The 13,106-nt window shown below is 38.7% G+C and overlaps 1 pseudogene; it reads right to left on the bottom strand.

Annotated features, from left to right (window-relative positions):
• Nucleotides 1-6,708: 6,708 nt before the first annotated feature.
• Nucleotides 6,709-8,017, bottom strand: LOC125776194 (uncharacterized; annotated as a pseudogene).
• Nucleotides 8,018-13,106: the final 5,089 nt, after the last annotated feature.

The raw sequence follows: 13,106 nt of genomic DNA, 5'->3' as shown, positions 1-13,106 counted from the left end.
TTTTGAAGACATGTCCCCTCTACTATTGAGTTCATCATGGGCAGCTTTCGCTTTGCATCAAATTTCTCTCAACTCGTCTTGTTGTGTCACAAGAGCGTTTTTTGAGATGTCCTTTGATGCGGCACTGAATTCAGACTCGTATTCGATAACGTAGTCTACTAAGCGCATGAAAGCTTCCATGTTTTGTTGATACAAGTGACCAAGAAGAATCGAAAATAAAATTGTAATCTAAATGAATCGAGAAATACTCAAGACTGAGCCGACTTTGGCCTAAAGAGTACGGGAATCGCTTTGAAAATAATTCCCCAAGATTGAAAATTTTATTTGCAGCACACCACTGCCAACCAAACGAGAATATATATGTAATTGTACGAAAATTGTACGACGCTTATGCGTTTGTACGTATTATTTTTTTTTAATAATAATAGTAGCCGATATCGCAATATATCTGGCTTTAAATCACTTTATTTATTGAATATATTTTCAGCAATCACTTAACAGCATATATGTAACTATATATAGCTACACTTTATATGGCTCGCCACACAAGATAAAGCTACGCCAACGAAAATTAATGTGTTAAAAAAGTGTCTCAAAGTGGCAAAAGTGAAGTGTCTTAGTGAAAAATTAAATACACTTAAATTTCCAAAAAATAGAACAGAAATTTCGTGAAAAGATTGAGGAAAATCAAAAATCAGTGCCGTAAGTGATCAGTTGTGAATTCAGAATCGAATTATCTGCTGTGCACAAAACTTTAATTGAATATCACCGCAATAATTTCACTGAAACACTAAAACACCAGCCACTTTGTTTAAGGTCACCAATATAAAAAAGTGCAATTAAAAAACAACCACGTAACTTTGATTTCCTTTGTTGGTGTGCAGCGCCAAAAAATGGATTTGTGGTTAAAGAATCCCGATGTGCGGTGTTACTTCGATTGGTGTGCAGCGCCTTGTGAATGTGTTTGTGCAAAGTAATCCCGGTTTGATATCCGGCTCGAAGGACCAATGTTTATTCTCGAACTCTCGACAAGTCGCTTGGAGGACGATGCGTCGATTGTTGAGAATAGGAAAAAAAGGAAAGTGTATTAGTTCAAGAAAAACACCCAGTTTTGTGTTTTATATAAGAAGTGAATTTATTGTGTCTATGGTCAAATTGTTATAAATTACCTTTGTTAATTTTGTGATGGCCGGTGGACGTCTTGATTCACTTCCTTCTTGGTCGAGGGTTGAGAAAAGGGTGATTAGCTTGCTATGCTATTGAGTGCAGTGTAGTGATTTTAACGAAACTATTGCCAGTTGAGTGAAAGTTGTTAGCGGTTTATATGCTATATAAAATTATAGCACAATCTTTCCTTAAATTACTATAAATTAGAGTAAATTATGGTTATTTCAATGCACTTTATTTCATGCGTGACCTTTTTTTTGTTCGTATAGATAAATAGAAATACAAATATAAAAATCATATGATATAAATTCATTCGTGATATTTTTTATTTTTAATAAATAAAAATCAAATAGCGATAGATAAAAAAATTGTTTCTAGTGCCAGGGCGTACCCGCAAGCACCCAGCCGAAAATGGAGCCCTGAAGAGAAGCTGCCCAAACATTTGTGGCATGACTTGTTGGGTCATGATGCGGGAGTAGACATCTGCGCCGAGCACCAAACGTATCGGCGTCAACTTGTAAAAGTTGGGATCCGCAAGTTTTATGTGTGTGTACGGGGCTGCTATGTCGGAGTCCAACGTGGTGGTCGGGCTGATGCGCATATAATCATGCATTACCCTTGCATGAGTGGATATGCGGGCATTCGTACCATGTCTGCCTCGCAGTACGAGGAGGCAGCCGTGTTGACCACCGACATGAGTCTGCACTAGTTGCAGTTCCCTTACGAGATCGCGCACTATTAGCGATTTAGGTGCGCAGGCGTCTATGAGAACCCTCACGAGATGTAGGCGTCCTCTTGCCTCGATTTTTACAACCGCCGTGGGTGAAATAGCTGTCGTTGGCAGCAAGGAAGGAGTCAATATGCTGGCTTGATCCGTTAGCCCGGCTCTAAAGGAGCTAGCCCGGTGAAGCTGAAGAGACCTGGTCTCCAGTCTGGTCGGGTTGTGCGCTTGGCGGCGGTGCTGACGGCGATTGTGCGAGTGACGTTCGTGTTGCAGAAGGGGGCGGAAAGTCCGGGTTTCCGTTTCTTCTCGCGGTGATGGGTGGAAAGGCCGTGTTTCCGCTCCGGTTTCAATTAATTCTCCCTCCTCCGGTTCTGGTTGAAGAGGCCTGGTCTCCGTTCCAGAGTCTGAAGCATGGATTGAGAGAGCATCGTCGGAGCTTAAGGTCATTTGTTCGCTCCATGGACGGTTTTGAGGCACTGCGGGGCGGCGACGGGTATTTTCCCCGATGTGCAACATTGTGTGGTGCTTCTGGTTGCTGCGCCGGTACCGTGCGTCGCTGGAGCAATTCGCTGCACTGTGGTTGACCGCAAGGCAGTTTACGCAGTACTTGCCTATGAGTGCCTCCCTTAGGCGCTCCTCCGGTGTCTTGGCTCGGAAGGTCGAGCAAAGCCGCACTGGGTGCTTTCCCTTGCACAGCGTGCAAGAAAGTGGGCACCGGTTTGGGTGTAGCGCCGCAGTCTTCTTCAAGATACTGTAGCGAGTCATCTTCCTGAAATTACCCTGTTGACAATTTTTTGTTGTTTGTTTTTGCCTATCATTTAAGACTGATTGGGTGGCGAGAAAAAGTGCATAAATATTTGATGGTGTGAACGCTATATTATATTGCATAGTGTGGAGGTGGCCTTATGTGGTGTGAAATGCCTTACATTACCATAGTGTTGTAAATAATAATAATTACATAAATAAAAACATTTTGCCTTTAGCATCAAATTTATGTTATCGTTATTGTTTTATTTGTCACTGGAATGCAAATGAAGTTCGCACACATTTCGCGATAATCATTTCGACATATGTATCAACCTTCAAATCCGCACCTATTATGGTATACAAACAAAAATAACATTGACGAAGACATTTTACATCGTCTTCTCTAAAACTTGGAAATGGGTCAATTCCGGTTGATACTTCCGGTGGTTTGATATCAATTCCATTCGCCGGTTATCAATTCATGAAAGATGAACTCACCACGAATGTTCGGCCATTGCCAAAATATCGTAACTACGATTCCTTAAGTTCATGCGCAATGTTAACTGCCAAAAATACCTATGTTGTTGACTTAAACTGGAAGATTCAAAGTCAAATTCCGGGAAACTTGCGCTCATACAAATAGATCGATCGTTTTGACGATGAAGACGACGCCGTGAATTATCCAGTGGAATTTCTCAATTTTTTGGAGAGGCTTGGTAATATGCCACCGCACCATTTGCGTCTCAAAGTTGGATCTATCGTTATTATGTCTATCGCTTTTTAATTTTTATTAAAAAAAAAATAATAATAATAATAAAAAATGAATGAATTTATACTATATGATTTTTTTCTATTTATCTATACTAATATTGTGCTATAAATTTGTACATGGTTATGGTGGTCGATGGACATGTAATTATTTTTGTGCTCACCGCAAGGGGGCCGGTATGTTTAGGCCAGTGCCTAGTTTGTTTTTACCGACCCTAGTGAGTATATAACAAACTATTGCCAGTTAGCTGTCAATAACTTTCACTCAATTGGCAATAGTTTCGTTAAAAACTCCCGCTAGATTTCACTCAATGGCTTAGCAAGCGATTCTGCTAATCACCTTTTTTCACTTTTTCTGAAGACCTGAGAGAAGCAAGACGACGTCCACCGGCCATCATAACCATCATCATCATTATCACAAACGAGGTAATATATAATAACTTAATATTCAATAAAGAACCAAACGTTGTTTTATATATTATATTAAACACAAAACTTGCTGTTTTTCTTTAATTAACATATTTCCTTTCTTTGTTTCCTATTCTCAACCATCGACGCATCGTCCTCGAGTGACTCGTCGAGAGTTCGAGAATAATCATACATTTCAATTATTGTTGAATTATTATTATTTTAAGACCTAACTATAATGTGCATACGCTGCCGTATGTTACTGTCAAAAAATGAACGAAACGGAACGTAGACATTTGAATGACTATAATGTGCTTACATGCAGAAGAAGAAAGTGTCAATTTGTGTTTTGGTTTTGTTTCGTTTGGATTTTGCCATAATGAACAGAAAATTAAAATATTTAAAAATAATCAAAAATTCTTAATTCGGTTTTAGACGGAATACGCATATTGACAGAAATTAGTGAAATTACAAATAAAAGTGTTCGGTCGTGTTCAGTGAGGGAAATAAACAGAAAGAGGAAGAAGGATGGTTTTTTGGTAGGATTCCTGGAAATGAAGAGGATTGACCTCACTAATTTTTTATATACACGCGAATGACGCCACAAGTATATGGACTTTTGCTTCCTCTTGTTGAGTCCTTTTTAAAAAAGAATTCGTTGAGGGAGCCTGTACAACCGGAATGTCGATTAGCTTTGACATTACAGTAAGTTTGTTCATTTTAATATATTTTTATTATCTCTTATTCTTTTTTCTTTTTCTTAAAGATATTTATTACAAGGAACTTCGTTTCAATCGTTGGCATGGTCATTTCAACTGGGGAAGGAAACGGTTAGGCGCATTATTCGGGAGACAACTGAAGTCATTTGGACGAAGTTAGGCACTGTTTATGTATCTGAGCCTAAGGAAGAAGATTGCAAGCAAATTTCTCAAGACTTCTGGGAACTGTGGAATATGCCCAACTGTGTTGGATCTATTGATGGGAAGCATATCGCTATTCGATGCCTACCTAAAAGTGGTAGTCATTTTTTCTGCTACACAAAAATTTTTTCTACTGTGTTGTTAGCAGTATGTGATGCACGATATCGGTTTACCTATATAGATATTGGTGCATATAGAAGTCAGAGTGATGGTGGTGAGGACTTTTATATTTGTGCATTTGTTTTTTTTTAATTAATGTTATTGTTTCTCTTTACATGTAAAGGCATTTTTCAAGTGAGTCGATTGGGAAAGAGGTTGCTAAATCTCAAACTTCCCTTCCCTCCGGTGAAAAACTTACCAAATACGCAACTAAAAACTCCACACTTCTTCGTTGGCGAGTTTTACTAACAACTTTACATTTATTTCCGGAAAATGCAGAAAAAATTGTTTTGGCGTGCGCTGCCTTACATAATTTTATTATATTTAATAATGAAAATGCATCTTCGTATATTGCAAGCAACTATGCTGATTGGGAGGACTCTAATGGTGATTTTCATGACGGTTTATGGCGTAGAGAAGTTGAAAGTAATATCCCATCGATTATGCAATCTTCCAATTTGCATCATTACGGTGGCAGAAGTTCTTTGGAAATTAGAAATAACTTATGCAGTTTTTTTAACACTTTTTAAAACATATGCTAAAATCACATATCTAACATCATTTCGAACTTGTTTATTTCTCTTTAAATAAAACTAAATGGGGTTTAATTAAATTCATTCAATTGTTTTTATTAAATTACTCAAAAGAGTTCAGGTACATGCATTTTCTTTCTTATAATAAATATAAAGTAGACTAAAAAAAATCAATGGTCCAAGCTTTTTAAAAAATAAGGAAATTAAGTTGAACGACAAGAACGTTTTTAATTTCATGTTTGCCTACTTTCACGACGCAGGCGATATAATTCCAAAATCATTTTTTCTTGGAAACCGTCTTTGACCGACACTGGCAGGTCTTGCATCAGACACGAAACCGTCGTCATAAAGGCCTCATCAGTTTCACATCTCTCAGCCGGCGCCGCCATCTGCTTTTCCAAGTTCTCCATTGTTGCGCCAAGTTTCTGGTAGAGACTTTCTAAGTTCAGACTTTTATTTTTCTTCCGAGGTGGCGATAAAATTTCATTACAACTACCATTCAATGATGACTCCTAGACTGAGTCTGTATTTGGTTCTGCATTATCACGAGTGCTGTACAATGAAAAAGTTATATTTAAAAACATTAAAATCTATACAAAGTACATACCGACGCGGTGTGACGGAGTCTTTTAGAAACATCAAGGGTTTTAAAAAGCGCCAATCCTCTAAGTAGCTCAATCCGCTACCTGATGGAGCTTCTAATCTTTTCATCTCCTTGCAGAAGCACTCCCGGAATAGCTTCCATCTATATTTGCATTCTAGATCTTTTAATTGAAACAAACATAAAATATATATAGTACAAAAATGTATATTTCTATAACAGTGTTAATACATACCACTTTTGCCGCATAGTTCTGCAATTACTTTCCACGCCTTTTCTTTATTAATACGATTAAAATAAAACACATCTCTTTTATCGTACAATCGTTTTTTTCAACACTTTCTGTTAAAGTTTGGATAAAACACTCGTCGTCCTCCATATTCAAATTTAAACTCTTCTTTCTTTTTGTTTTCAAATTCAAAATTCAAAATGGTGTATCAGTTGACAAAAAGCGAAACAGCTTATTCCGTACGGAAAATGCGATGAGTTTCGCATTTTCCTTAAGCAAATGACATTTGATAAAACTTAACGATACTTGATGTTAAGTACATTATAGTTGCAACATACAATTTGTGTGCATTCGGACAGTTGCTTACGCTGGCTTAAGCTAGCTTCTGCACATTATAGTTAGGCCTTTAGAATAACCAATGAATTACAAACTGTCCAACAATCAGTGTTACCTTATCGACATCATTTGTAAAAATAAATTTGTCAAATTATCAGTGTTACCATACTAACCTAACCTAACTAACATACCCTCTATGACATTGCTACTTCTTCGCGTAGAAGACCTTTTTGCGTGGGCGGTCTTCGGCCGCGCTTCAAAAAAAAAAATAACCCTGCTCGGTTCAACACCGGGGTGTATCAAATTTTTTTTTCGCGTAGAACTCCTTTTTGCGCGCAAAATAACTAAAAGAAATAAAGTAAACAGATTATACCCCAAATAAAAGAATACAAAACATAAAATATAAAATATAAATAAATTATTTTAATTTAATAAAACAAACGTGTATTACGGCTTGTATATAAATTTTATTGCCTTTAATAACTTTACAAAAGGATCTTCGTGTTTGTTGGCCACATTTTTCCGCCAAACATACGCAACAATTCGCGAATTTTCCGGGATTATTGTGATTGTCCCTCGCAAAAAACCTTTTAATTACACGCCACTGGGTTTCTATACGCTGCGTATGTGTTCCATCTGCAGCCACAAATGGATTGTCCGGATCGCTATGATTTACTTTTCGGTGGTCCTACCCGTGATTCGCCAAACCATTGTACGCCTTCCAGCAATCCGTGCTTATTACTGTTCCTGGCGCAAATTGCTTCTTAATCAGGGGTATGAGCACCTCCGCCGACCTTACATTTCCTGAACATACCTGCAGCCGCAGGTCATCGCTCCCATTCTCAATCATCCCGAACACCCAGTGACCTTCCACCCTCCTGCCTAAAATTAGAAAAATATATAAGTAATTACCTAATATTGTATATTTTTAACCTTACCCATATTAAATTTCCTCTTCCCGAATTTGCTTTCATCAATTTACACGTTTTTGCCAGGGCCACCAATTTTACCTACCGCCTCCTGATGTTCCACTTGATAAAAAACTACCGCTTCGCGAGAGTAGTTATACCAGACACATATGGTAGCGCTAGATAATATAGGTTGCCTGACAATGCTGTTTTTCCTAACTACCTCGTGCGACCAGTGCGATGCGTAGCAAAACATTAGATAAAAAACTTGTAGCAAAGGTATTCTCACGTTTTCCAACCAGGTGTCCATGGATCGAGATATCGCCGAACGCGTTCTGCAAGATCCTTTTCGGCATCTAAACGTACCAACGGTGCTATTTCCCATCACGGAGAGCACTGTCGGCAGTCTATGCACCCTGCAAGTCCTTCCTTTAGGAATGAGACCCTCCTCTTCACAAAAAGATATGCAGCTCTCCCTCGTTTGGAAAGTGTGGAACATTTTGGCAATATTCCACATTTCCTTCACCTCCGACACGCTCAATTTGTTCGTTCTATGAACACGAATAGTCGCTTGTTCTTGCAGATCTACATATAATTGTAACGAAGTATTAAAAACATGATTTAGATATTATTTTCAATATTTAATTTATCATACCTGATGAATTATTAGCCATTTTCTTCAAAAATATTTGAGTAATTCTAATAAAAATTGTATTGAATACGTCCACACAGCTTATTTTCCAAATACGAAATAATTATAAAAATGACAAAAAAAGCAACGGTACTTTGCTTTAAAAGTAGCAGTACTTATATCCGTTAGATCACATTGATGTTAGAGTGGTTGTTATAACCTCTATGACATTGCCACTTCTTCGCGTAGAACTCCTTTTTGCGTGGGCGGCCTTCGGCCGCGCTTAAAAAAAAAATAAACCCTGGTCGGTCCAGCACCGGGTGTATATATTTTTTTTTCTCCCGTAGAACTCATTATTACATTGGCGGCCTTCAGGCCGCTTAAATTTTTAATATATTTTTTTATTGTTTATCAACGATTATGATTCCTGTATTTTGGGTATAATATTTCCTTATATATTTTTTGTTTTATTTTGTAAAATATTTTAGTATGGTAACACTGATTATTTGACAGTTTGTAATTCATTTGGTCTTCTAAAATAATAATATTTCAACAATAATTGAAATGTATATTAAAAGCAATTTTTGTACTATAGTATATAAAATAAATGTGTGCAAATGAATAAGTGATGTGTTAGTGTATATAAAATTGAAAAATATAAGTGCAAAATTTATTTTATGTATCGAAAATATGTAAATAAAATATTCCAAATTTTAAACTTTAAACGCGAATAACTCGAATAACGAGCTTCCTGCGGCTATAACCATATATATTCGTGATCTGAAGAATCTCCTCTATCCGACCATACCCTTTTTATTCCCGAAACCCTGGGACGGTATACTAAAGCCGACCCAAATTTCGAAGCAAACGACAAATTCGAACGATTGAAATAATTGAATAACAAAACAAAAAAAAATTGAAAAAAAATTTGTATGGAAAAATTTAACTTTTTGGAATTGTCTGATTTTGCGACTTTTCCTCACGAAAAGCATACAGATTTTTCTATTTCTAAATCTTCCCCGATCCGAACAGAACATTCTCTGACAATTTCATCAAGGTTGGTTCAGTCGCCCCCTTAGCGTTACTAATCATTACATTTGTATGGAAAAAAGAAAAGGGCTGTTTTTAGGGGGTTTCCGACAATTATTCCAATTTTTCTTGCCGTAAAAACCATCTTTGAACCTCAACGAACATTTAGAAAAAAGAATTGGCCAAATTGGTCCAGGCGTTGTTGAGTTATGCGCTTACCAACACATTTTGCGATTAACATCCACAAATGGGTAAGGCTGATCGACTTCGCCGGGGCCCGAAATATGGTTATCTGTAGTACTAGATTCCAGCATAAGAAAGATACATCAAGCTACCTGGCTGTCTCCGGATCGAAAAACCACCAACCAGATCGATCATGTTGTGATAGACGGAAGACACGTCTCCAGTGTTTTAGATGTGCGTGCGCTCCGAGGTCCTAACATCGACTCGAGACCACTATATTGTTGTTGCAGCAAAAAACGCACGCCAACAAACACAAGGAAGGTTCGTAGTCGAGAAGCTGCAATCACAACAGACAGCCGAACGTTTTTCTACTCGGCTTGCACTCCTGCTCTCTGAGAGCACTCATCAACAATTCGGTATAAGGGAACTGTGGGACGGCATTTCAAACTCCTTGCGTACAGCTGCAACCGAAACCATTGGTTTTCGGAAAGTGCAAAAGGAACAGCTGGTACGACGAGGAGTGCCGTGTCGCAGCGGAGAGAAAACAGGCTGCCTACCTCGCAACGTTACGATCGACCACAACACGTGCGGGATGGGATAGATACCGAGAGTTGAAGAGGGAAGCGAGACGCATTTGCAGACAGAAGAAGAAAGAGGCCGAAATGCGTGAGTACGAACAGCTCGATAAGCTGGCCGACAGGGGTAATGCTCGAAATTCTACGAAAAGATGCGGCGGCTTACAGAAGGTTTCAAGACCGGAGCATACTCTTGTAGAACCCCCAAAGGTGATCTAGTTACCGATGCCCAGAGCATACTTAAATTATGGAGGGAACACTTCTCCAGTATGCCCAACGACTGGAATTTAAGTGTGCTATGCCCAATTCATAAAAAAGGAGACCCCACAATCTGCGCCAACTACCGTGGGATTAGCCTCCTCAACATCGCGTATAAGGTTCTATCGAGCGTATTGTGTGAAAGATTAAAGCCCACCGTCAACGAACTGATTGGACCTTATCAGTGTGGCTTTAGACCTGGCAAATCAACAACCGACCAGATATTCACCATGCGCCAAATCTTGGAAAAGACCCGTGAAAGGAGAATCGACACTCACCACCTATTCGTCGATTTCAAAGCTGCTTTCGACAGCACGAAAAGGAGCTGCCTTTTTGCCGCGATGTCTGAATTTGGTATCCCTGCAAAACTGATACGGCTGTGTAAACTGACGTTGAGCGGCACTAAAAGCTCCGTCAGGATCGGGAAGAACCCGAGCCGTTCGATACCAAAAGAGGTTTCAGACAAGGCGACTCCCTATCGTGCGACTTTTTCAATCTGCTGCTGGAGAAAATAGTTCGAGCTGCAGAACTTAATCGAGCAGGTACAATCTTCTATAAGAGTGTACAGCTGCTGGCGTATGCCGATGATATTGATATCATCGGTCTCAACAACCGCGCCGTTAGTTCTGCTTTCTCCAGGCTGGACAAAAAAGCAAAACGAATGGGTCTGGCAGTGAACGAGGGCAAGACGAAATATCTCCTGTCATCAAACAAACAGTCGTCGCACTCGCGACTTGGCACTCACGTCACTGTTGACAGTCATAACTTTGAAGTTGTAGATAATTTCGTCTATCTTGGAACCAGCGTAAACACCACCAACAATGTCAGCCTGGAAATCCAACGCAGGATAACTCTTGCCAACAGGTGCTACTTCGGACTGAGTAGGCAATTGAGAAGCAAACTCCTCTCTCGACAGACTGTACGAGATATACGACGTTTTTGACATAGTTTATCGAATTTAGAGACAGTGGCTACGCTCGCTAGGTCATGTCGGCCGTATGAATAAAACACTCCAGCTCTGAGAGTATTCGGCGCAGTACCCGCCGGGGAAGCGGAGGAAGAGGAAGACCTCCACTCCGTTGGAAAAACCAGGTGGAGAAGGACCTAGCTTTGCTTGGAATCTCCAATAGGCGCCACGTAGCGAAAGAAGAAACGACTAGCGCGCGGTTGTTAACTGGCCTATAATCGCGTAAGCGGTGTCTACGCCAATTAAGAAGAAGAAGAAGAAGAACACTGATTATTTGACAGTTTGTAATTCATTTGTTATTCTAAAATAATAATAATTCAACAATAATTGAAATGTATATTAAAAGCAATTTTTGTACTGTAGTATATAAAATAAATGTGTGTGCAATTGAATAAGTGATGTGTTAGTGTATATAAAATTGAAAAATATAAGTGCAAAATTTATTTTATGTATCGAAAATATGTAAATAAATATTGCAAATTTTAAACTTTAAACGCGAATAACTCGAATAACGAGCTTCCTGCGGCTAAAACAAAAAAAAATGAAAAAAAATTTGTATGGAAAAATTTAACTTTTTGGAATTGTCTGATTTTGCGACTTTTCCTCACGAAAAGCATACAGATTTTTCTATTTCTAAATCTTCCCCGATCCGAACAGAACATTCTCTGACAATTTCATCAAGGTTGGTTCAGTCGCCCCCTTAGCGTTACTAATCATTACATTTGTATGGAAAAAAGAAAAGGGCTGTTTTTAGGGGGTTTCCGACAATTATTCCAATTTTTCTTGCCGTAAAAACCATCTTTGAACCTCAACGAACATTTAGAAAAAAGAATTGGCCAAATTGGTCCAGGCGTTGTTGAGTTATACGCTTACCAACACATTTTGCGATTAATTTTTATATAAGTATAAGACTAGCTGCCCCCGCAGCCGTTGTCCTGCGTGAAATTATGTGTTTTGAAATGAAAATAAAGTTAAATTTATCATTTCATTTTTTTTCAATGTAACGCAGCTTGATAAACTACATTTTTTGGTTTCTGTTCCGGTGTACGGAAAATATGGTTTTCCAACTCGTGAGCACGCCACGTATATCTGACCGTGTAAAAAACATAGCAATTCCAAATTATACCACTCACTATGCGACTATCCTTGTGTTCTGTTGATTGTCATATCAAATTCAATTTTCACTAGAAACGGAATACGTTTGAACTGAAATGGCAAATCGTTGGAAATCAAAGAAATTCGTAGAATCAAGCATTTTGCCCCTTGTATTCGATAGCGCAGATTGCGAAACATAATAACTACAGATCCAAATTTGAGACGCAAATGACGCGGTGGCATACCAAGCCTCTCCAAAGAATTGAGAAATTCCACTGGATAATTCACGCCGTCGTCTTCACTGTCAAGACGATCGATCGATTTGTATGAGCGCAAGTCTCCCGGAATTTGACTATGAATCTTCCACTTTAAGTCAACGACATCGGCGTTTTTGGTAGCTAACATTGCGCATGAACTTAAGCAATCGTAGTTACGATAATTTGGCCAATGCCCGAACATTCGTGATGAGTTCATCTTTCGTGAACTGATAACCGGCAAATGGAATTGATATCAAACCACCGGAAGTATCAACTGGAATTAACCCATTTCCAATTTTTTTTGAAGTCTGAAGTCTGAAGAAGTAAAATATCTTCAGCAATGTCATTTTTGGTTTTATCCCATAGTTGACGCGGATTTGAAAGCTGATATGTCGAGATGATTATCGCGAAAAGTGTGTGAACTTCATTTTCATTCCAGTGATTAACATGTTCCAGCAATTGTAATTGCTGGCTTACTTCTCCAAAACTTGCACACACCATACAATTCACAGTACGCAATGACTCAAATGAAGTTTAACCGCGTACATTAATCAATAGCAGCGATGGTAGAAACAATCGTCGTTTTCCGGGTGGATTGTGTAAATTCGTCC

This window comes from Bactrocera dorsalis, chromosome 2 (genome assembly GCF_023373825.1).
Source record: "Bactrocera dorsalis isolate Fly_Bdor chromosome 2, ASM2337382v1, whole genome shotgun sequence".
Taxonomy (NCBI): domain Eukaryota; kingdom Metazoa; phylum Arthropoda; class Insecta; order Diptera; family Tephritidae; genus Bactrocera; species Bactrocera dorsalis.
Note: the sequence above shows the minus strand (reverse complement) of the source record. Positions and strands in the feature narration are given on the sequence as shown.